Source organism: Sus scrofa, chromosome 9, assembly GCF_054392235.1.
Source record: "Sus scrofa isolate SSC_HxYL_T2T_F1_AM1 chromosome 9, Sscrofa_HxYL_maternal_Yorkshire_Landrace_v2.0, whole genome shotgun sequence".
Taxonomy (NCBI): Eukaryota; Metazoa; Chordata; class Mammalia; order Artiodactyla; family Suidae; genus Sus; species Sus scrofa.
Genome location: NC_139391.1, coordinates 141,586,716 through 141,612,155, shown reverse-complemented (window position 1 = coordinate 141,612,155; position 25,440 = coordinate 141,586,716). Strand labels below are relative to the sequence as shown.

Genomic DNA, 25,440 nt, shown 5'->3' with positions numbered 1-25,440 from the left:
TCCAAAGTGGATTTATATGAACAATTACTACCCAATCATGGCCCAAGCCGTGCCATGAATCTTAAGGTGATTGGAATACAATGACTGTATTATCAAAATCGATATTTCATGCGGCTGAATGTGAACGAGAAACTGTGGGCAGCAGTCAGAGACGAGATGCATAAAATCAGAAATTCCCGACAAATTATGATTTTCCTCCACAATAATTAGGAAGGAAATGAGAAAGCTGGAGTCTTTCAGGTTCCTGAGCCTGTATGGAAGGGTGAACGCACTGTCAAAACGAGAGAAGCTACACGGAGCTGGGGAATGTCTAATTATACTCTCGCTATTTAATACACTAGGAAAGGCTGTACATTCAAATATTTTTAATATTTTAAAAATGGTTGAGGAGTTCCCTTGTGGCACAGTCGGTTAAGGATCTGGCACTGTCACTGCAGTGATTCGGGTTGCTATAATGGTGCATATTTGATCCCTGGCCGGGGAACTTCCACATGCCATAGGCGCGCCAAAAAATTTAAAAATGTAAACAATTAAAAAACTTAAAATAAAAACTGTTGAAAGGGCTCCCTGCCCAAGCTAAAGTGGAGTCGCCACCAGAGCATGTCCCAGGCCTCTTGAGGCCACACAGGTTCACCTGCTCGGTTCAGACGCTGGACTGATGGAGGGGAAGGACCCCTCTCACACCTGGTCACCCCCATCCCTGAAGACCACCCCTCCCAGCTGGTGCCAGTCCAGTGATGGGCATCAGGGCAAGATCAAAGTCAGAGGTCTGAGGTTCCAGACCCACTGGGGTCCCCCTGACTGCGTCCTGGGCCGTAACTTGGTGGGACAGTAGGGTGGATTCAGAGTCCTGGGCACAGTCCAGGTAGTGATTTGGACAAGGGTCACAGGAGTGTGAATGTTTTGTAAATAATCCTCAAGCACTACAATCAATATTCACTAGACCTCGCTGGATAATTACTTCAAAGCACGTTTAAGCTTCCGAGAGAAATTATTTGTCTAGAATGCTCTATCCAGCCAACCCAGGAATTACACAGCTGTCCCTCAAACAATGCAGGGGTCGGGGAGCCCACCCCCACACAAGTAGAACTCTGAGTATTGTTACCTCTGCCTCAAAAACAGAGGAATTGATAAATGACTCACCCAAAGGCAGGAAGCTGAAGTCGTTTGGGTGGAATTGGGCTTCACCCTTAGTTCCTTTTTCGGGGGGAAGGGGCTGCGATTGCAGCACCCCAAATTCCCCTGCCAGGGATCAAACTCATGCCACAACCGTAACCAGAGCCACAGCAGTGATGATGCTGGATCCTTAACCCACTGAGTCACCAGGGAACTCGAACCCTTGTTCTTCTGATGCCCCCTTTGCGATCTTTAATTGAGCACACTTAGTTAATTTAAAGATCCGTAAAATGCAAATGCAGGCACTCTATTTACGGAAGAACATCTGCATGTAAGAGGACCGAGCAGGTCAAATCTGCCTTGAAATGACTCTTTAAATCTCCAGATGGGCTTCTCCTGGATCAGTCCACATGGCTTTTCAAAAACGGCCTTCGTGTTCTCTTTTGGTTTGTGTCCTACACGCCCTGTAAAATACAAACCTCAGGACGTTTCAACTCCTTTCTCTCATGGAGGGAAACTATCCGGGTTAACAGAGCAGGTGATCTCGAGTTTCCACGGTCAGCGTGGGCCCAATCTTCCACTTCCCAGTCAGTCCTAGGCTGCAAGGGTGCCTCGCCGTCCATTCTAATAATAGCATTTTGTCTAAAAACCCACGCTCCGATCTATTTATTTATGCTCTGGGTAAACACATACAGAAATCATGAGATGAAATCACGGCAAAATGTAATTTTCCTGTGATGCTAAAACCTGAGCAGTGAACCTTTTATAATTCATATTATTGACATCATAAATGAACTGAAATGGGATTTAATGATCAAAAGTGAGATGATTAAAAACTCTTATGGTTCAGGTCTATTATACTCACATTAATATTTAATGGCAAACGAGACATGTTTTGTTTCATGAACCAGACAGCCAAGTCTTGAGTAGATAAACGCTGAAGGTGAGTGAAGGGTGACGCACAGAGAGACTGCAGACAGACCCTGTCCCTTGAACAAATGGAACAACCTCATGCCCAGTCTTGCAATGGGTGTGAAAAATGCTTTAGAAAAATAGTGAAAGTCTTTCTTCCCATCCAACGTCTGCAGTTGCCTAGAAAAGACTCTTCTAGCCAAAGAGAAACGTAGGCGGAGATGCTGACGCCCCCATGGCCTTGGCACTGACCACTCTGAGAGCAGAAGACAAGCCACCAGAAGCCCGTGGAGCTTCAGGGAGAAGGGGCCCAGGCACCAGGCAGGCAGGGCCACCCCGGGTCACTGCAGTCACCTCTCACCTAGATCAAGGCCTGCAGAGTCCGAGGGGGACCAGACACAGGTACCGAAACCCTCTTCTCAGACAAGCTGAGTGGGCAGCCAGGGTTGCATGCTACTACCGTGGACAGACTGGCTCTACGGTTTGATCACCCCTGGGAAGCTGGGCCATTGACTGACCTGCAGCCTCCGTGTTCTCAGCTGCAAAATGGGAGAGTAACTCTCCTGGGAGAGTACTCTCTTGGGAGAGTAACGATGAAGGGACACAACTATGTCAGGTGCTTGAACACAGTGTCCAGCAAGTATAAACCCCAGAGAACGGGGAGGGGGGGGGTGTCTTACCTGCAGTTGTTACCACTGACACCAGCCCTGGCTTAGGGGACCTGGTGGGGGTGGGGAGGATGGAAGGTCATCACGCCTCAGGCCAGGCCGTGACAGCATCTCCTTAGTGACCCAAGGAGGATTCTGGAAGGGGCTACTGGCTTGTGCAGGTAGGGTCAGCGGGGCAGGGCCCCAGAAGGTCCTGTTCAGCCACGTGCAGGTTCTTTGCAGGTCTCAACATTCCCAGGAGAGCCAGCCCAGTGTCACTGGGAGCCTGGACCAGGCTGGCTCCTCCACCACACCTCCTGATTTGCTTTCAACTCCGTACACAGTAAGAAGAGACAGCTGGGAAAGCGCCAGGTCACACATAACCGCCGATCAAAGGACACAGGCTCCCACCCCAACGCTGACCTTTCAGGCAGGCCTGGCTCCAGGTCACCCGAGTCCTAAGTGTCCCCAGAGAACCACCTGTGGCCCTCCCAGGTTGATGCCGGGTCAGCCAGCTTCTGCCAGCCTGGGCCCCACTGAGCAGAGGGCACTCAGAGGCCCCGCACGTCCTGTTGCCCCCACCCTGGCTCGCCCTTCCCACCCCCCGTGCTGCAAACAGCCTTAGATTTGTGACTTGGCCTCGGGGACCCGCTCTGTGAACACACTCTGCCACAATGCTCCACCGATGGCTCTTCCGTGGGGAAGGGGGCCCTGGGTCCTTTGTGCTCCTGTGTTTGCAAAGCTCTCCCCCATCGCCCAGCAGCCCTGACCTTCGGCTGCCCCTGTTTCCCCGGAGCGGTTCTCCCTCCACACGAAGGGCGATGAAAGTGGAGATGTGCCCCCCCCCCCGGAGCTTTCAGTGGTTTTGCCTCCCTCTCCCCGTCCCCGAGACATCCCCAGGCGGGTACCAGATCTGCCAATTCTGGGGGCTAAAGGGGGGATCGAGGCTTCAGGGCTGGAGAGAAAAAGTCTGGCCTACATGAAAGGCAGCCCCCCCATCGGGAACGGGGGACCGACGTCACGGACGGCACGAGGGGCGCCGGCGCCACGGGTCACTGGCGGCAGCCCTGACCTCCGAGTGGGCGCGCGTGGGCTGGGCGAGAGGTGGAGCTGCAGAGACGACCGGTCGTGCCACACACATGCCCGCCCGCCTTTACCCCCAGGGCCTTCCACTCGCCCCCCACAGAGGAAAGGGTGTGATTTTCACCGACGACTCAATGAGCACTAAGGAAGTCCGGCTCCTTTAAACCCATCACTTTTCAGAGGGAGATTCCGGTCCTGAAGGGACAGGACTCCCCAGGGACACAGCGCCTCCAAGGACACACCCAGCGCAGATGGTGCTTCCTGCTGCCTCAGGACGCCCAGCCGGGCCTTGGGGACCCAGGTGCCAGCCAGGAGTCCCCCCGGCGGGCCTCAGGGAGTCTCCGCAGCAGTCCAGGCCCTGGAACCTGCGCTGCGGGGCTCGTACACAACAGGAGTGAGCTCCCCAGAGCTCCGGAGGCTGGAGGTGCAGGGCCAGGGCTCCAGCAGACCCAGCGTCTGGCAAGGCCCCCGTCCTGGTTCACAGATGGCCTCCTCTCTGTGGCCTCACGTGGGGCCATGGGCAGAGGGCACCCTAAGGACACTAAGCACCGCCCAGAAGTCTCCCCTCCCAAGACCACGGGGGTGGGGTGGGGGCAGGTTTGCCCTGATGAATCTGGGGCACAGGCGTGCAGTCTGCAGCAGGGAGGGGAGGCCTCAGAGACAGAGGGGCTCTGGTGCAGCCATTTCTGTTTGCACAGGGACCCCAATCCGGGCACCTTCTCCAAGGGGCCGTGACTCAACCCCAGCTATGAAGCAGTTCTCAGAAATAGGTCCTCGCGGCTGCCTCCCTCCCTTTCTTCCCACAGCAAAGGGCACACGGGGCGCTCAGTCTGTGCTTTGCATTTTGCAGGGACTTGTGATTTCACGTCTGAGCAGGACACGGAAGCATCACCGCGGAACCAGAAAGGTAAACAACTGGACAATCCATCTATGTGGCTCCAGATGCAGAGTCTGGGGTCCGAGCACGGACATGTGGAACTAAAAGCTCCCCTGAGGGTGGGATCAGAGTGTCCTAAAAGCCCAACACGTCATTTCCCTGGGGAAAATGGCACTGTAGCCAGGGCCTTCTCTTGTTCGTTTGTTTGTTTCTTTTCTTTTTCAGCTGCACCTGCAGCATAGAAGTTTCCCGGCCAGGGATCAAATCCAAGATGCAACGGCAACCTACACCACAGCTGCAGCAACAAGGGATCCCCAGTCCGCCATGCCAGGGATCGAATCTGTGCCACCACAAAGAAAATGCCAGATCATTAACTCACTGCACCACTCCTGTATCCAGGGTCCTTGGTGATGTCATCAAGCCCCCAAATTAGCCAAACTTAAGGCCCTCCTGCCTCCTCATCTCCTGTCAGATGCAATAATAAACCCCTCTTGTCTAAGCCAGCACAGTGGAGGTGCCCTCTCACACACACGTGGAAGCATCTTACCCTATTTAGGACAAAAAAAAAGATAAACCTCACATTCTCCAAGAAATGCCGTCGCACAGGGACCTGCTTCTGTACAACTTTTTCATAAGCGCAAGAATTTCAGCCCCAATATCCACAGAGTAATCCACTCTTTCCAGAACAGTCATGAAGAAACCTGGAGTTAGGAGCCAAAAGTGACAGAGCCCCAGGGAAGAGGAGTCAGAGAGGAGCTCGGAAGAGGCCAGTGAAAACGCAGGCAAGGCGACAGGGCTCTCGGACTCTGCGTTTCTCCTACAGCCAAGGAAACTGGCTGAGGTGAGGGCAGGAGACCGTGTCCAGAGCTGACGCTACACCAGGCCGCTCGTTAAGAACAAGAATTCACGCGGGAGTTCCCCTTGTGGCTCAGCGGGTTAAGAACCCAACTAGTATCCATGAGGATTCAAGTTCGATCCCCACTCTTTTTTTTTTTTGCCATTTCTTGGGCTGCTCCCGCGGCATATGGAGGTTCCCAGGCTAGGGGTCGAATCGGAGCTGCAGTCGCCAGCCTACACCAGAGCCACAGCAACGCAGGATCCGAGCCTAATCTGCGACCTACACCACAGTTCACGGCAACGCTGGATCCTTAACCCACTGAGCAAGGCCAGGGATCGAACCCGCAACCTCATGATTCCTACTCCGATTCATTAACCACTGCGCCACGACAGGAACTCCTCGATCCCCGCTCTTGCTCAGTGGGTTAAGGATCCTGAGGTGCCATGAGCTGTGGTGCATGTTGCAGACATGGCTCGGATCTGGGGTTGCTGTGGGTGTGGTGTAGGCTGGCGGCTGCAGCTCCAATTCGACTCCTAGCCTGGGAACCTCCATATGCCATGGGTGCAGTCCTAAAACAAAACAAAACTAAACTAAACTAAACTAAACTAAACTAAACTAAACTAAACGAAAGCACTGCAAATAAGCTTAATGGAAAAATAAAAATCTCTATTAAAAAAAAAAGAAGAACAAGAATTCACAACGCTCACAGTCTGACCAGGTCCTGGAACACATCAAGACCATCCCCTTTGATCTTCGCAACAAACCCCGAACCCCCGACCCCCGTAGGGGCCCCGCCCACTCACTTCCTCCACTTTGCTGATGAGAGAACTGAGGCTTCTGAGCCCTGGGCCAAGGAAGCACAGCAGCAGGTGGACTGGCCAGGGCAGGATGGAGTGCTGCCATCTCCAGGAGGTGGAAATGAGAAGCACCTGCAAAGCGAGGCTGAGAGCCCTGGAAAGCACGCAGGGTCATCCCCACATCCAACATCCAAGGCCATTGCCACACCCATATCCAAGCACCAGGCCGCCAGAGGGGCCCTCGGACTCACAACACCTGAAAAGTATTCAACGTTTTGATGCAGGACCACGCACATAGGCCGTCTCCTATCACGTATACCATCAGCTCGAAAATAGGGACAAACGTCTCGCTGAAATTCCTGGGACAGGCTTCGCAGCAATGGTGGAAAGTAAGGCGTGGCGAGAAAGTGATTTTACAGAACTGCCTGTTACTCATTTCCGATGCAAACTCGCGTTGTCGCCTTTTCCGAATTCTGTCCTTTTAGTGAACATAGTTAATGTTTATGGACTCTCTTTTTTTCTCTGTTTTTTAAGAATGTCAGTTGCAAATTCTCTCCCCCTTGGGTTTTTACTAACTTGCCTTTGCTGCTGGGGAGCAGATTATTGTGCAGAGAAGAAAAGCAAAATAAAGAAAAGCCACATCTTTAGAAATATCTTTAGAAATATGATCGAGGCGTTATTGAATTATTGAACAGATGAAGCCAGCAGGAGACCCGTGGGTTATCTCACTAAGGATGCCTTCAGCAGGAAAAGTGCAGATGATCTACCAAAGGAACTGTCTGAACCAGCTGGCAGTTTCAGTTGCAAGAGAATTAAGCACAGAAACGCGGAGGTCACTGGTCAGGTCTTGGTTCAGGTCGGGGGACGGGGGAAGTGGCCTTGCTTACCTGGCAGTGCCCTCCTCCTGATGGAAGAGGTGAAGGAGGCGGCACTTCCCCGGCCCCCGTCTCTGAGGACGAAAAGATGGGACCTGGATGGTCTTCGGTACCACCTTCCTTTGACATAAACCACGCGGGCTGACAATGAACTTCATATCCACTCATCTCCGATTCATTCGTCAAAAGGGCAAAAATGAAGCAAATAAAACTGGAAACACGTCCTTGCCTATTTTCCTAACATTGCATTTTCCAGTGATTCACTTCAATTCCCATGATATTAGCTTCGAGACGGTCCCCGGCAAAGCATGGCACCAAAACAGCTCTCACAGCCAACCAAGGATGCTGATGGAGGCATCTGCCTTCCTGATTTTAAAGACAGAGGAATCCAAGTAGCGGAACACTGCCTTCTAATTAGATTCAAACTCCTCCATTTACCAGACACGCTGCTGCGAATGCCAATTTTAAGTTACAAAACCTTAAATAATGGTAAATATTTGACTAAAACAACATGCAACGATTTTGAACTTGGTTGAGGTTTTCCAAGGACGTTTTCACATTAGTTGTGACCCTCCAGCTGTCATCACCAGCTCGCCAGCATCATTCTTATGACCCTCCCCTTACAGAGGAGGAACTGGAGGGTCAAAAACACTGAGGAATTGTTCACATGTACACAACCCACACATGGCACGGCCAGAAGTAGGACCCACATCTCTATTCCAGCAGGCTTTCTCCTCTGAAGGGCAAGGGCATGGAGAAACGAGAATAGAAATTCTAAAGCCAGAGGTGAGCTGATGCTCAGACATACACTTAGCACACGTGGGCACGGGTGTTTTCGGGGAAGTTTAGGAAAAGGAAAGGGATGGACAAAGTGGTGGGCTGATGGTAAAGCTGCTAACAAATGACAGCGAAGATGGTTCTACCTGCCTCCTGCATCCGACTTCTCCGTCGAGGACTCGGATCTTCTAACTGAGGAGGGTTAAAATGGGCAGGAGGAAATCCAAATTAACCAAGGAGATGATACAGGGACAGTGGGCAAGGCTTCTGGCCAGAGCACTGCCAGGGCAAGACCAAAGGATCCTTGAGCCTGTTGGCATGGCTTAAGGGATGTAAGGACAGCTTGGAAACACAAATTTTCAACCACATGCGCGCACACACACACACACACAAAGGTAGACCAAAGTCCTCAACATTGCTTGGTGCCATTCAAGTGCATCTTTCCAAAATTACAACATTAATCACAAGGATCATTTATACGCTCAATACACTAGAAACTCCTTGAAGACAGGGATTACTCTGTCTTCCTGGAAACCACGGCAGGTTCGATCCCTGGCTTTGCTCTATGGGTTAAGGATCCAGCGTTGCTTCACGTTGTGCTGTAGGTCGCAGATGCGGCTCAGATGGGGAGTTGCTGTGGCTGTGGTAGAGGCTGGCAGTGGCAGCTCCAATTCAGCCTCTAGCCTAGGAACCTCCATATGCCATGAAAAGAAGTAAAGAAAAGAAACAGAATGGCTGCGGGGAAGAAACGAGGCCGCAGCGATGCAGGAGAGAGCACGCAGCCCACACACAGGCCGTGAAGACCAGAGTTTGGTGCCTGTCAAGTACTAAAGAAGACAGTCCTCCCTGGAGACAGAGCCCAGAGGCAGGCTGGGTACTGGAATGCTGCAGGGACAGCAAACTGGGGGTCTGGAGGCCAGTGGGACGTCCACCCACGTCAGAAGCCCAGCACCCCGGCTGCTGTGTGTTACCCGCAGTCTCGTGGACACCCAGCTCCAAGCCTCCATGAGACCTGGTTTCTTCTAGGGAGAATGAGTGACGTATGAGAAACGCAACAGCAAAACCTTTGAAAAGCAAGTAAGCAGGAAGAAAAGAAGAACAATGTCTCCTACTCAAAATAAAGAAATGTAATACAAAAAAAAAAAAAAAAAAACCCATGCATGAGAGAAGCTTAACTTGTAAACAGCCTAATAAAGAGCACACTGTGAGTAAAAGCGGGTGATGCTCCAGCAGTTAAGAGAAAGAGCAGCCGACCCCCAGCATCCAATGGGCAAGAAACTACGAGATACAGACAGAGCCTCCATGACCACGTAGAGCCGAGGAAGACCCCAGGGACAACTTCTTCCTAGGGGACCACAGTTGGCTCTGGATAGGACACCAAAGAATCGGCCTGGAGGCCCTGGAGGTGGATCAGAAGCAGGCGGATTCTGGTGGGGAGCAGACCTTAAGGGGTGTCCCTCAGGGCGTTTCCTGTTTCCACAGACAGGCTGGCACAGGGCGGCATCTGAGGAGCCAGAGGGCTGAAGGCCGACGGCGGCACCCACCCCGAAGCTGAGTGAGGAGGGAGGTAGGCCTGGGAGCCTGGACGGAAGACGGCGGGAAGGAGACCGCCACCTCCTCCTGCCCGCATCTCGGGCTCACCCTGGCGCACTCAGATGTGGGGGGCAGATTAAAAGCAGCTCAGCAGGAACAGAATTACTGGACTAAAACCGGGTGACCATCCAAGTCGGAGAATGCAGCCCAGCCAGTTGCTGCTACAAAGAAACGACTTATCAAAGCAACAGATTTCCAAGTTTCCACAACTCAACATCCGGGATATTTAAGATGAAACCCCAAATCACGCAACAAAGAACAAGGACTATAGGATGCATTACTTTAAAAACGGGGGGTGGGGGTGGGGAAGGAGCTCCCGTTGTGGTGGGTTAAGAACACAACATAGTGTCCATGAAGACACAGGTTCGATCCCTGGCCTCACTCAGTGGGTTAAGGATCTGGCGTTGCTGCAAGCTATGATGTAGGCCGCAGATGCAGCTCAGATTCAACCTCTCGTCCGGGAACGTCCCTATGTCGCAGGTGCAGCCACAGAATGACAAAAGGCTAGGAGAGGCGGGGACAGTCAATCAACAAATATCCAAGGAGTGAAACCCAACTGATCTTCCCACAAAGAGCCAGTCTACACCATGCGTGTCATACAAAAGGATCACTGAAGACACTACATGAGCCTATCAGCCGCCTATGCCTTCAGGATGCTTGGAGAATATTCCATCTAACAGCAAAACGCACGTTCTTCAAATGCATTGGGTTAAACTCAACAGAGTGGGCCACAAAATCAGTCTAAATAAATGTATAAAGATTGAAATCTTACAGAGTCTATCCTCTTATCCCAACAGAATTAAAAACTGATACCTGGAGTTCCCTCGTGGCCTAGCAGTTAAGAATCCAGCATTGTCACTGCTGTGGCTTGGGTTGCTGCTGGGGCAGGTTCAATTCCAGGTGCTGGAATTTCTTCACACTGTGGGTGAAGTAAAAAAAAAAAAAAAAAAAAAAGATAATTATAAGATATAGAAAAATCCCAACTATTTGGAAGTTAAACACGTCTAAATAATCCATTGGTCAACATCAAAAACATAAAGGGAGTTAGGTAATATGCTTAACTAAATAATAATGAAATACAACACACAAAGCTTACATAATACATCTTTTTTAAAAAGCTCAGAGGGAACTTTTGCTTATTTTGGGAGATCTAAAATCAATGATTGGGAGTTCTATCTTAAGAAGTTGGAAAAAGAAGAGAAATTAAAATCAAAGTAGAAATAGAGAAATTTATAAAAATAAAAGCATGACTCAATTACTAATAAAAAAGAGAAAGTAAGAAATAAGTAACAGAGGAAAAAGTTTCGTTTTTTAGGAAAAATTTAAGTACTGGATAAATGGAGAGAGATGCTTTATTCATAAATGGAAGATTTAATATGGTCAAGATGGCAATTCTTTGCAAACTGACACAATCCCAATCAAACGCTATTAAGTTTTTCTGAAGAAATTGAGAAGTTGATTTAAAAATTGATATGGAAATTCAAAGTACCTGGAATTGACAAAACAATCTTTTGTACTTTCTGTTTTTATTTATTTTATTTTTTTTTTTTTTGTCTTTTTGCCATTTCTTGGGCCGCTCCTGCGGCATATGGAGCTTCACCCGCTAGGGGTCAAATCGGAGCTGCAGCCGCCAGCCTACACCACAGCCACAGCAACACCAGATCCAAGCCACGTCTGCAACCTACACCACAGCTCACGGCAACGCCGGATCCTTAACCAAGGCCAGGGATCGAACCCCAAGCTCATGGTTCCCAGTCGGATTCGTTAACCACTGAGCCACGACAGGAACTCCTATTTATTTTTTAAATAGGCATTTTTAAGAGAAGTTTTAAGTTCACCGTAAAATTGAGCAGAAAGTATGGAGCGTTCCTACATAGCCTCCCTGCTACACACATACACACTCACACACACACAGTCTCCCTACCATCAACACCCCACCAGACGGTACACTTGTTACACCGGAACCCGCACACTCATGCCATCATCCCTCCACGTCCACGCTTTGCACTGTTCCACTGTTCCACTCTTGGTGGTGTACTTTCTACAACCACCAGGAAAGTGCATAATGACACGTTTTAGAGCTTCGTGTATCATACTGAATAGTTTCACTGCCTTAAAAACCCTCCCTGCTCTGCCTATTTATCCCTCCCCTCAATCCCCAACCCCTTTAGCATCTCCGTAGTTTTGCCTTTTCGGAATGTCACGGAGTTGGAATCACAGAGTCTGCAGCCTTTCCTGATTGGCTTCTCTGACGTGGTACTATGCACTGGAGAGCCCTACTTGTCTTTGCGTGTATGATAGCTCACGTTTTTCCAGCACTAAATAATATTCCATTTACTAGCCATCAGCTGTCTGGATGTACCACGGTTAATTATTCACCTGCTAAAGGACGTCTTGGTGGCTTCCAGGTTTTGCAGTTATGAATAAGGCTGATCTAAACAATCACGTATGGGTTTGTGTACGGACATATGTTTACGCAGCTCCTCTGCATAAACACCAAGGAGCACAATTGCTAGATCATATGGTAGAAATGTGTTTAGTTTTGTTAAAAAAAAAAACAAAAAACAAAAAAAAACCTCTAAGCTTTTTTCCAAAGTGGCTGTACAGTTTTGGGTTCCCACCAGCAATAATGAGTTCCTGTCACTCCGCATGCTCGCCAGCATTTGGTGTTGTCGGTGTTCCAGATTTTGGCCAATCAACAGGTCTATAGTGGTATCTCATGGTTGTTTTAATTCGCAATAAGCTAAAAACTTATGACTCTGAGCTTTTTTCATATGCTTATTAACTTTGTAAAAGAAGAAGACAAGTGGGGGACTCGTGCTGTCTAATTCCAAACTTAAGCACAGAATTCAAGACAATATGGAACTGATATACTGACATCCACCTTGACCAACAGAACAAAAGAGAAAGCATCTGGAAACAGATCATCGCTTATGTGGATAAGTGATTTGCGACCAAAGAGCTTGATCTTCACCCAAATTGCTCCTGGTGCAACTGGATACTTGCAGGAAAATAAATGAACCTCGACCTCTACTCCATATACCACATCAAATAAACTTAATTGTATCACGGGCTAAATGCAATGGCTAAATGATAAAACTTTGAGAAGAATACGTTGGAGAAAATCATTGTGATTTTGTGTTGGGCAATGACGATTTAAACAGGCTACAACAAGTCAAACCACAGAGCAAAATATTGGTGAAATGAACGTCATCAAAATGGTATGTTTGCTTTTTCAAAGAGCTTTACGAAAATGCAAAGACAGGCCACAGAGCAGAGGAAAACATTTGAAAAGCATTTATCTGACAAAAGACTTATGTCCAAAATATGTATGATCAATAAACACATTAAGACATGGGCAATGCCTTTTGTGGTCAGGAAAATAGAAATTAAAACGTCAATGAGATACACGGGCACTAGAGTGGCTAAAACTTAAAAGACTGAAAGTATCAAATGTTGACAAGGATGTGGAGTAAAGGGAACTCTCCCAACCTGCTTAGAATGTAAAACGATGCAGCAACTTTGGAAAACAGTTTTGCAGTGTTTTATAAAACTAAACCGACGCTTAGTGCATAATTCAACTATTCCTAGGTGTTCATCCAAGAGAAATGAAAATTCTATAAAAGGCAAAAATGGAATAATTATTGCCCACAGCTAAGAGCCTGAGAAGGATTAACTGCAGAGGTTCACAAGGGAACTTTGGGGCTCAAAGAACTGTTTGATATCTTCCTTGTTGTTACAAGACTTTACAATCACCAAAAACTGTAAACTTAAGATGAGTGGTAAAGTGGGAAAAAACAGAACACGAAGGGAAAAAAGACAGTGACTACTAACAAAATTAATTCTTGGAAATAAAAAAAATATAGGGAGTTCCCACTGCGGCTCAGTGGTAATGAACTTGGCTAGTATTCATGAGGATGCAGGTTTGATCCCTGGCCTGCGTGGCTGTGGCTCCAATCTGACCCCTAACCTGGGAACGTGCATATGCCACAGGTGCAGCCTTAAAAAGATGAAAGAAAGAAAGAAAAAGAGAGAAAGAGAGAGAGATAAGGAGGGAGGGAGGAAGAAGGAAGGAAGGACACAGACATTAAAATAAAAATTTAATAAATCAAAAATTTGGATGAGTTCTAAAATTGATGCCAAAAGTGAATGTGTGAGCTAAAACACAGAATTTACCCCAAACTTAAACTAGAGAAACAAAGCTTTTTTTTTCTTTTATGAAAGAACAGTTAGAAGACACAGACACTCTATTTTTAAGGAATTTTAGTTGAAAAGCAGAAAGGAAATAACTGAAAATAAATATTTCATGAGATAAGCACTGAGAATTTTCTAGAAATGTAGAAAGACATGATCTTTCAGCCAATTCACTCTGAGTTCTAACCAGAGCAAATAAAAATAAAATCTCACCCACACACAGCTGTGAAAGGGCAGAAAACCAAGAATAGAGAGAGAGCGCCTTCAAGCTCACAGGTAACAAAGACCAGTTAGCACAGAGCTCGGGCACCCGGACAGCCGGCTTCTGAGCAGCAATCGCGAAGCAGTATCTTCAAGGCGCTAAGGACAAAGAACTGTGCACCTTGGGACACGCTCATGCTTCTAACGAGGGTGCAAAATAAAGGTGTTCTTGGCCACTCGTGGGTCCTCTTCTTGGAAACGCCTCGAGGCTCCTTGCCCTTTTTCTTTTTCTTTTTTTGTCTTTTTGCCTTTTTGCCTTTTCTAGGGTTGATCCCACGGCATATGGAGGTTCCTAGGCTAGGGGTCTAATTGGAGCTGTAGCCGCCGGCCTACCCCACAGCTATAGCAACGCAGGATCCTTAACCCACTGAGCGAGGCCAGGGATCGAACCGGCAACCTCAGGTTCCTAGTCAGAGTCATTAACCACTGAGCCATGACGGGAACTCCTCTTGCCCTTCTTTTACCTTGTTTTTCCATTTCCTTCTGATTTGACAGCATTCTTTACACATTCTGGAAACAAGGCCTTGGTCAGTTACACCGCACTGCAAATATCTTTCCCCACTGTGTTGTTTTAATACGTTTCAATTGTTTCCGGTCATTTTTCAAAACTTTTAAACACAAAATGATATCGGATTCGCAGAAAATGTGCAGTAGTCCAAAGAATATACCCTTTATTGATTCCATAAATGTTGACACGTAACCATGTTTTTCTATCATTTTCTCTCTTTTTCTGAAACATTTGAGAGGTAATGATTCATTTAACCTCTAAATACTTTAATGCGTATTTCCAAAAAAAAAAAAAAAAAACAACAAAAAGAAGGGCATTCTCTCATGAAACTACACCACCATTACAAAAGTCAGAAAATTGGCGTGAACTCTGTACTATCATCTACGGATCGTATTCAAGTTTCACAAACTCCTACAATACTGTTCTTTACAGCAAGAGAAAAAATGTTCCCGGTCCAAGGGCCCACCTAGAATCATCGTGCCTCATATTCAGTCGCCGTGTCTTTAGCTCCCCTTAGTCAATTCCTCATGCTTTAAACTTCGTGAAGTTAAGAATGTTACCGTGATTGAAACTGTTGTGTTTGATAGAATGTGTCTCGAGTGGATTTAACTGTGACCTCTTAAATGTGACTCAAAGTATCCATTTCAGTCAATAAGAACACAAAAGCGACAGTTCATTCTTTTCACGGCATCATATCAGGGGGTGCATTTTAGCGTGTCCCCAAACTGGTGATGTTCATTTTGACCACAGAGATGAAGGAGAATACTGACAATTTTCTCTACGGTAAAGTTGCATTTTTTTCCTCTGTAATTAATGACTATTTTATGGGGAGACACTTGAGGCTATGTAAATACCCTGTTTCCCAAAAAGCTTTTACTCACTAGTTTCAGCCACTGATGATTCTTGCCTAAATCAGTTATTCCTATAATTGTTGATCAGTGGTGGTTTTCAGAGGAGTAACAGAATTATTCATTTGAAATGGAATTGTCTCTTCTGTCCTTATTGACTGGTATCCTGTTGTAAGAAATTTTCTCTATTCTCCCACTCATTTCCTCACTTCTATTGGTATGGATTTAACGGATTCTGACTCTCCCCGATAGGTTAAAACCCACTAGTCACATCGACTCTGAGCCTCAAAGTGCTCTAGATCTCGCCAGTGGAGTCCTTCGGCTTTGCCGTGTCCTTTAGAAATATCGCCATTATTCTTCGGGCAATTCCGTATGTTCTTGAATAAGCTGTTCTGGATTTGCCTTGTATTTTCCCAGCCCAGCCCTGGAATGAATTACTTATCCAAGGCATCTCCTTTCTTCTTAAGGGAAAATAAACTTAGAAAATCAAGATCTTGGCACCAGGTGTGCTCACAGGTGCCAAGTGTCACTCCTCCTGACTTCTGGCCATAGCACTAGGAAAAGAGGCAGGTAGAGAGATGAGAGATGGAGAGATAGAAGATAGAGAGATAGAGAGATAGATGATATATATATAGAGAGAGAGAGAGAGGGAGAGAGAGAGAGATGATGATAGACAGATAGATAGATAATAGAGAGATAGAGAGATAGATAGATAGATAGGTGACAAATGATAGATAGATAATAAGATAGATAGGTGATAGATAGATAGATAGATAGAAGATGATAGATAGATAGATAATAGAGAGATAGAGAGAGAGATAGGTGACAGATGATAGATAGATAGATAGATAGATAGATAAAGATGATAGATAGATGATAGAGAGATAGATAGGTAGATGATAGGTAGATAATAAATGGATGGGTAGACAGATGATAGTAGATGATAGATAGATAGACAGAAGAGAGATAGATGATAGAAAGATGATAGAGAGAGAGAGAGAGATAGATAGTAGATGATAGATAGATAGATGATAGGTAGATAATAAATGGATGGACAGACAGAAGATAGATAAAATATATGCGTTCTCACTGATGTCTCCACTTACATGCCAATATACAATTATACTCCAATAACACAGTTTATTCCAATTTTCCCTATATTCACACTTGCAACTACCTCTCCAAAAGTAAGAAACCTAGTTCTCTTCATTCGGCATATATTTACTTATTACTTAATCCTAAAATATACTAGAACATACAAAAAGTACTTTCAGATGGAGTTCCTGTCGTGGCTCAACGGGTTAAGTACCCAACTAGTATCCATGAGGACGCAGGTTTGATTCCTGGCCTTGATCAGCGGGTTAAGGATCCAGTGTTGCCACAAGATGTGGTGTAGGTCGCAGACGTGCCTGGGATCTGGGGTTGCTGTGGCTGTGGTGTAGGCCAGGAGCTGGAGCTCCAATTCCACCCCTAGCCTGGGAACTTCCATATGCCGCAGGTGCTGCCCTAAAAAGGAAAAAAACAAAAAACTTTCAGAGTTGCTAAGTGACACCAAACTTCCTACTTAAAATTTTATAAACAGTAAATAAATACAAGTTTTTGTGTTCACCCTGAGTATATACTGTCAAAATAACTGCATTTAAAAATTACTTGAGTTTATTTTTCCCTTTGATGTGGTCTGTTACTCCTCTAAAATATGGGTAAGTTCGATTTTTTTACTTTGTATACATTTTAAGCCTTTCTGTCAACATCTTTGTTGATTTTCAAAAAGTATTGTATGTGTGAAACATTAATATAGTTCCAAAAGTCCAAATTACAAAAAAAATAACACTCAGGGAAGGGTCAGTGCCCCATCGCAGTTTCTAGTTTATCCTTTCCATGTTTCTTTAGGCAAAAAAAAGAAAAAATCGATTTATGTATATCTATCATTCCCCTTCACATTTCTCTTTTTTTGCTTTTTATGGCTGCACCCAAAGTCATATAGAAGGTCCCAGGCTAGGGGACCGCAGCCACAGCAACATCAGATCTGAGCCGAGTCTGCCACCTACACCACATCTTGTGGCAACGCAGGATCCTTAACCCACTGAGCAAGGCCAGGGATCAAACCCCACATCCTCATGGTTCCTAGTCGGGTTTTTAACCCCCTGAAGGGAACCCGTCTCCCTCATGTTTACATAATAGGAAACACACTATCGCCATTCTTTTTCTCTTTGCTTTTTTAATTTAAGAAGCTGTCTTGATCATTCATAAAGCTCTTTTTCATTCTTCTTTCTTTAGGGGGGGGCACATCCATGGCACATGGACATTCCCGGGCCAGGGATCAAACCCTCGCCACAGCGGCAATCCCACCTGGATCCTTCACCCGCCACCAGTCAGGGAACTCCTTCCTTCTTTTTTCCAGCCACTGCCTGTTACTCCTTTGCATATGTGACCACAGGTGGTTCAACAACCCTCCTACAGCTGCTGAATCATACATCTCGCATGTTTCTTAGGTGACTTTGTGCATGTTTATTTCTTACATGTTTGGAGATGCATCTCCCAGGAACATCCTTAGAGTTGGAGTTGCTGGGTCAAAAAACGAAATGCACCTCTAGTTTTCGCAGATATTGCCAGAGATCCTGCCAGGAGAGCTGTGCCGATTATACCCCCATGGGCTCAGTGTGAAAGTACCACATCCCACAGCTGTGTGCACAGGATGCGTTGGCATTTATGTTAGTGGTTGTCAATCTATAAGTGAGAGAGGATCTATCGGAACAGTTTCACTCTAAAGTCCCTGGTTCTGAGTAAGGGGGAACACGGTCCATGCATTTGGGAGAACTCGCCTGTAAGAACATCTGAGAAGGTCTGCTCCTTCCTTACTGGGAAGTGCCTTTCACATTTTATTTCTTCTACCAAAATCGATGGGTTCATCTTTCTATTTCCAGTGCGTACAATTTTGGTAAACAGTTTTTTTCCTAGAGCATTATCAATATCTAAGTTTTAAAACTTCTTTCCATGGAGGTCTGTAAAATAACATTTTGATTTTTTAAAATGTATCCTTTTTCAATGTTATTTTCCCTTTTGTCATTTCATATTTTGTACATTTGTCCTTTCTTCCCCTTTTCTTGACCAGACTGGCTAATGCTTTTGCTACTCGTTCATTTTTTAACTAACAATTTTGATGTTTTAATTGACTGATTTTCTATTCCCTGCCTCATTAATTTATGCATTTATCTTTATTTTCCCCTTCTTTTGTCCCCTCCTTTAGTTCACTTTATTGCTATTTTTCTACCTCTTGGAGTTGAAAATTTAAGTCATTTATTTTCATTCTTTCTTTTCTACTGGTGTTTTTAATGAATTTTCCTTTGATTACTAGTTTAAATGTATCTTACAGAGTCTAATATGTAGTGTTTCCATTGTCATTACTTTTTAGGAGTGTATTTTCTATATTTCCTCTTTTGTCCAATAGTTGTTTAATGGAAGGTTTTGAGTTTTGTTTTGTTTTTTAATTTTCAGGTGAATGAGAGAAGATCTTTATTCTGTGATGTATTTCTATTTTTCTTTTTCTTACACCCATGGTATATTGAAGTTGCAGGGCCAGTGATCGAATCTGACCCGCAGCTGAGACTTACAAGGCAGCTTAACCCATTGCACCATAGTAAGAGCTGGGATATATTTCTAATTTTATTACCTGTGATCAGGTTGTAATATTCCTACTTTATGGAACATTAGGATGTTTTGTTTATAACCTATTATATGATCATTTTTGGTTAGTGTCACCCATGTGCCTAAGAAACATGTATCCATATGATAAAGATGGAAACGGTGACGTGTAAACATAAGATCCGCCTTCCGAATTGTATTACTTAGATCTTCTATGCTTTATTTTTTTTCTACTTGGATCTGCCTTTTATAAGAATGGGTATTAAATTGTGCCATTATGAGGATGTTTCATCTTTTTGTATTTTATGTAGTTTCTGTTCTATAAAGGTGTTTGCCATGTTACTTGGTGCATAGAGTTTATAACGGCTGTGTCTTCCTTGTGAGTAGGGGTATTCTTTTTAGTCAAGTGTTTTGATACTAAAAAGTGTCCTTCTTAGTCAAGTTCTATGCCTTGGGCTTGAATTATACTTGGCTGATATCATGAGTGCAACCTCTGCAGTTATTTTTAAATTGAGGTATAGTTGACTTACAATATATGTTAGTTTTAGGTATACCACACAGTGACTCAAAATTTTTATAGATTATGCTCATTTAAAGGTATAAAATATTGCCTATATTCCTTGTGCTGTATAATAGCAATCTCTGCACACTTGTTTCTGTTTTCCTGGTAGAAAAATCCCTTTGTTTTCCTTGCAGGACCTCTGGTCCTGTTCAAAATATCCACAGGACATTTGGTCCATACTGAAAGGCTCTGGAAATTTGGTCCTGCCCAAAAGCCCACGAGTATGTTTCATCCATGCCAAATGGTTTTGAACAGGACCAAATATCAAGGACCTTTGGGTGGGGACTAAATGTCCCCATTCGTACTTCAGACAGGACCAAACAGGACCACACATCAAAGTCCTTTTGGCGTGGACCAAATGTCTGCTAACCCTTTATTTTTAGCCTTTCTGACTCATTCACTATTTTGGTGGTAAGGGAGGGATCCATGTATACCAGAATTGTATCTTGTTTTGTGAGCCATGTTTAAAGTATTTTTTAATGAGTCAGTTAAGCCCACTCACATTTATTAATACGACAATTGTGCTTGATCTCAACTCTGTCCAATTGTTTTTGTTATAATTATACTGTGTATTCTACTTGCTGTCTCTTTACATGGTATATTTTTCTTTGTAGTTTTATTTCTAAATGGTTTTATTTAAGAAGAGTTGTATTTTTGTGCTTAAACTTTTATTAACTGCTTGATTCAGGTTTGTTTCCCTTCCTTCCTTCCCTTCCTTCCTTCCTTCTTTCTGTTTAGGGCCACATCCATGGCATATGGATGTTCCCAGGCTAGGGGTAGAATCAGAGCCGTAGCTGCTGGCCTACACCACAGTCACAGCAATGCAGGATCTGAGCCGTGTCTACGACCCACACCACAGCTCACGGCAACGCCGGATCTTTAAGCAAGGCCAGGGACTGAACTTGCGTCCTCGGGATCCTAGTCAGATTTCTTTCCACTGAGCCACAATAGGAACTCCTTGATTCAGTTTTTAACCATCTCATTTGACCCCATTTATTTACTAATCAATGAGCTTATACTGTCCTCGTTCACTCTCCCTTCTCAGTGTTTTGATTCAGGCTTAGGTCTACAATTAAAGAGTATTAAATGCTCAGGACCTGACATTGTGCAGTCTCTCTTGGTTGGACAAAGTTGACCACAGATTGATCAAGAAGGCCTCGTGGGCATGTGGTATTCCCTGACCCCTGCACGCTTAAAGCTTTTTCTACAGCTTTGCTCCTTGAGAAGTAACTTCTTGATTATGCATCTTCCTTCCTTAACTTCTGAGAAATGCTGCTCCACTGTTGCTTTGCTTTGCTTCTTTTTTCTTTTCTTTTTTTTCAAGCAGAATGGGACCACTCTAGTTATGCTGCACTCAAAGTTATTTAATTTTTTGCCTGAAGAACTTGGGCTTTTTAATTCATGCTTTAAGTCTAATAATTTCATTAGGAGATGTCTCAGAGTTGATGATGCTGGATGAATTTTCACGGGTACCTACTGGGTCTTTTCAGTATGTAGACCCAGCTCGTTTCCAGAAATTTTTGTGGATTATAGCTTAACTACGAATCCTTTTCCATTGTTTTGAGATGCAAATTGTGTATAAGTTGCATCTTCTCTGCGGTCTCTCATCTCAACGACTTTCTCTCTGACCCTTTTTTCTATTTTATTTCATCTTCATTTCATCTTGGTTTCTGTCCTGCTTTTCTTCTTTGTCCTTATTTAGTGTTTGTGTGAATCTCTTCTTCCGTGGGATCTTCAATCGGGTCTTTATTGCTGATGAGTTTGTGTCATTTCTTCTTCTATTCTTCTTCTGAAACTCTCATTTAATTTCTCCCAATTTTCTGTCTATTTGTGTTTTTAAATTTTGATCTAAGGGAGATTTTTTTCTTCACATTGTAAATGCTTCTTTAGGGATACTGAATTCAAATACACTCTCTTCTGTTTCAGGGTTGATCGTGACGGCAGGAGGAGCGAATTTTCACCAGCTTTAGTATTTAATTCTCCCGTTGCATTTTCTTGGCGAGACACAGTAGAGATGAAAACACTTGCCTCTCTTCTCTCAGTGCACGGGGCTGGTGGCTTGGGGTGCTTGCAGCATTCCTAGTTCAAGCCATTTTCTCTCCTCAGTGTATCGAGGCATGATTCTTCTCCAGGTGACTGTTTTTAGGAAGCAATACTGGGAGTGGTATGTGACCTTGGAGTTTTGGGGTTTTGTTTGATTTGTCTTATAGGGTCCAGAGTTTCTGCCTATTGCTTGTTTTGTCTTTCAAAACACAGTTGCCAAAGGTTGCCTCCCCCGTCTTTTTAGCCTCTTGTCACCAGAAGTGCTGCCTTTCCAAGATGTCCCCTTAGGCCTCCCAGGCCCCTCCAAGTGCCTTGCCAGGGTCACTGCTCTGAAAATCCAGTACTCCTGTTCAGGTTTGGTTTGTCTCCTTGTTAATTTGTACTGAATGCTGACTCTTTGGTCTTTTCGACTTTTTTAGGGCCGCATCCACAACATATGGAAGTGCCCAGGCAAGGGGTTGAACAGGAGCTGTAGCCACCCGCCTACACCACAGCCACAGCAACGCCAGATCCTTCACCCACCGAGCGAGGCCAGGGATCGAACCTGCGTCCCCATGGATGCTAGCCACGACAGGAACTCCCTGAATGCTGACTCTTTGGAGATGGCTTTGTTCATTCACCGTCTCCCTCTTTTTGTATCTGTGCAGCTTTCTGGGACCCTGCTTTGTCTTCTGCAAAGTCTCAGGGTGCAAGCTCCAGGAAAGAGCTCCCCCAGGAATCGGGCCTTCTGTTTATACTTAGGTGAGATGCAGCCGCGGTGTTGTCAGTGGACAAGCGTGTAGAAGCTGTGGGAGTCGGGCGGTTCTATCTGTCTTTGCCGGAGTTCTGTATTGTTTAGGAAGGATGTGTGGTGACCAGCGTTTGGGCAGTCCCTTCCGCCCTGACCTCCCCCGGTGTCCCAGCTGTGTAACTGCAACATCCCGCCTGCGGGCTCTAGAGAAGAGGCGGGGTCAGTGATCCCATTTTCTGTGATGCCCCCAGGTAGCAGGACATGCTCTCTATGACCAACTACCCAGTGGTGGTCCTTCCAGGCCACACAAGGAACAAGCCCGTTTTTAGGGACCTGGAGGCTGTCTCCTTTCACGTTTCCTCTCCTGTTAAGGATTCCCATCCTCAGAAAGAGAGCACGACGGAAGGAAACAGCCTTACTTTTATCTCACCTGTTGCTGTGAGTCCGTGTTCTTTCTTATAAAAGCTGTTGCTCTCCGAAGTTTTAACTTTGGACAAATAAGTCAGTTCTTAACTAAACCAGCACAACCTCTTACCATTTCTAGTTAAGAAAATGTCTTTATTTCAATCAACGAAGCAAGCATTCCCTTGACTTTCATGATGACGAAAACTCTCCCCACCGTGGGTCCCAGAACGCGGGCTGGCTTCACATCACACCCTAAACCCATTCTTCCTTCGGGAAAAAAGGGCTGAACTTGGATGATTCTGAGCAAATATTTTTATAATTTGGCAAAAGAGTCACTCCGACTCCTTCAGGTCTATTCATCTTTTTCTGCAGGTTGCGGTGTCCGTATTCCAGGTTGGTAACTTTGGATCAACAGACAGAATTTTGTTTTAGAAAGTTAGAAATCATACAACGAAAGCCCTTGAGGGGGAAAGTCGCTTAAAGGAAATTGTGCTCAACTGTCTCTCTTGCACCTTGACTTCATGCCTGGGCCACTATGACCCATTTGATAGACTTGAAAAGCCAGTGCTGGTGGATAGAATTCATGAGATGATGAATATTCATCCCGGAAAAACAAACCAGGAATCTAGGCAGGGATACAGGTTTGGTTTTGGTTTTGTTTTGTTTTGTGTTTTTCTTTTTAGGGCTGCACCTGAGGCATATGGAGGTTCCCAGGCTAGGAGTCAAATCCCAGCCTACCCACAGCCACAGCCACAGCAACGCAGGATCCTTAACCCACCGAGCAAGGCCAGGGATCGAACCCGAGTCCTCACAGATACTAGTCGGGTTCCTTACCTCAGAGCCACGACAGGAACTGCGAGGCAGGGGTACAGTTCTGAAGACACCACTCTCGTGTGGACCAGCACATTGATTTGACTTCCGGGTCTAAAAATGTGTTCTATTTATTTCTGAAGGTCTCTCTCTGTGGATCTCTCTCTCTCTGTCTCTCTGTATATCTCTCTCATTCTTTCTCTGTCTGTCTGTCCCTCCCTCATTTTCTTACCATCTGTGTAATTTTACTTTGTCTTTTTTTCTTGTTTTGACTGCACCACAGCATATGGAAGTTTCTAGGCTAGGGGTCAAACAGGAGCTGCAGCTGTGACCTCCACCACAGTCACAGCAATGCTGGATCCAAGCTGCATGTGCAACCTGCACCACAGCTCACCGCAACACTGGAACCTTATCCCTCTGAGCCACACCAGGGATCGAACCTGCATCCTCACAGAGACAGCGTTGGGTCCTTAACCTGCTGAGCTGCAACAGGAACTCCCCTTCTGTGTACTTAATATACACCTTTTTAACATTAGCTAAATGTATGATAAAATTGTGTAGAGGACTTTTATAAGGATCATAAAGTGTTTTCAGACATTAGCTGATATTAACTTCCTGGTAGGCTTTCCAGGCAATAAAAACAAAAATGCAAAGAGATGCCAGAAATGCCTAGAACTTGACAAGTCACCTAGCATCAACATTAAATATGAATTCAGGGTCAGGGTACTTGTGGCAGCAAGCTTATTTTCTTAATCTAGCCAGTTTGGGACTCAAACAAGTATAAAAATGAAATAATTTTACATGAAATAAATTGCCTTTATTGTGAAAAATAGAATCACAAAGGACATGCAGGTGTCCAAAATAAACGTTCAGCAACATTAGTGATTAAAAAGTCATTTAAAAAGTAATAAGCTATGATTTGCCTAATATCACGCTGACAAAATGCTAACACTGTTGTCAGCAGGTAGGAAAACAGGCCCCCTCACAAGGGGGTGGAGGGGAAGCTGATGCCCAGGCCACTCTGGTGGGCGGGTGACAGTGCAGAGCCAACAGCTGTGCATGGCTCGTGTCACTGACCAAGGGATTCCACCCTAGGCTTTCATAGAGAAATAGCCATGAATGTGAACAAAGACCCAGCTAGCGAGATGTTCCTTATGCATTGTCATTGCTAGCAATAAATAAGTAATGAGTAATAAAAGAATCCAAAACCCCCTTTCTGCAGAAAAAGGAAAATAATTAAATATCCATGCACATCGTACTTACAGGGGGGGTTTTGGGGGGGTTGTTGCTGTTGTTGTTTGGTTGGTTGGTTTCTCTGCTTTTGCTTTTGTGTGTATGTGTGTGTGGCACATTTGCCAGCTGAGTTCCTCCCAGGCCCTGGGTGGTGCTCTTCCATCTCGGCATCAGCGTCACTGCTGAGAGATGCCCACTTGCCCATGTGCCAGCAATGCCACCATTCGTCCCTACGTCACGCCCACTCTTTCAGGGAAGGGGACCTCTGTTCCAGCCCCAGGAGACTGAGCCAAAGGGCACCACCCTTCCGGCGGCTCCATCTCCTCCACCCCCCACCACCATGGACCTCCTCTAAACTCATCTGTGCCACATAACACCCCCCCCTTTAATGCAGAGAAACGCAATTTCATGGAGTTCAACCTGACAGAAAACCTTCCATCACTCCTTCCCTAATTCCCAACCCACCCTCCTTGTTGGGTTGTCACTTCATCTGATTCACAGGAATGTTTGTGCTTTGTTGCAAGATGTTCAGTTTGCTGGTAACTAACTCCTCAACACCCACCACAGAGCAGAAAAGTTGCTGAACCAGGACCAGCTCAGGGAGTCACAGGAAGCAGCTGCAAGATCCACCAGGAATGTAGCCTAGGGGCTGAGCATGAGGCTGGTTCGCCCACGTTTAAGACAGGACA

The 25,440-nt window shown here is 45.6% G+C and overlaps 1 long non-coding RNA gene across 1 annotated transcript in view; it reads right to left on the bottom strand.

Annotated features, from left to right (window-relative positions):
- LOC146400250 (uncharacterized) overlaps nucleotides 1–25,440 on the bottom strand; it is a 54,461-nt gene that overhangs the window by 27,455 nt on the left and 1,566 nt on the right. The window contains exon 2 of the long non-coding RNA XR_014816892.1: nucleotides 10,329–10,434. This is a non-coding gene — a long non-coding RNA (uncharacterized LOC146400250). The remainder of the gene's footprint in view (nucleotides 1–10,328; nucleotides 10,435–25,440) is intronic.